Below are 204 nucleotides of genomic sequence, written 5' to 3'. Positions count from 1 at the left end.
AGAGCACCCCTCGGGCCTGGCCATTCGAACCGGCCCAGCTAAGCCGGCCCACTCCCCCTCCCCGGTCGCTTCCTGTTCCATCGACCGGGCAGGACCGTGCGCGCCCGTCGCCGTCCAGCCACCTCGCCGGCGACGCCCGACGAGGGGATAAGAGCTGCGCTGGACCTCCCCGCTCGCCAAAATATCTACCACTCCCCCCGCTTG

The sequence above is a fragment of the Triticum dicoccoides genome, chromosome 6B, assembly GCF_002162155.2.
Source record: "Triticum dicoccoides isolate Atlit2015 ecotype Zavitan chromosome 6B, WEW_v2.0, whole genome shotgun sequence".
NCBI classification, from domain to species: domain Eukaryota; kingdom Viridiplantae; phylum Streptophyta; class Magnoliopsida; order Poales; family Poaceae; genus Triticum; species Triticum dicoccoides.
This window is presented reverse-complemented; position numbering follows the sequence as displayed.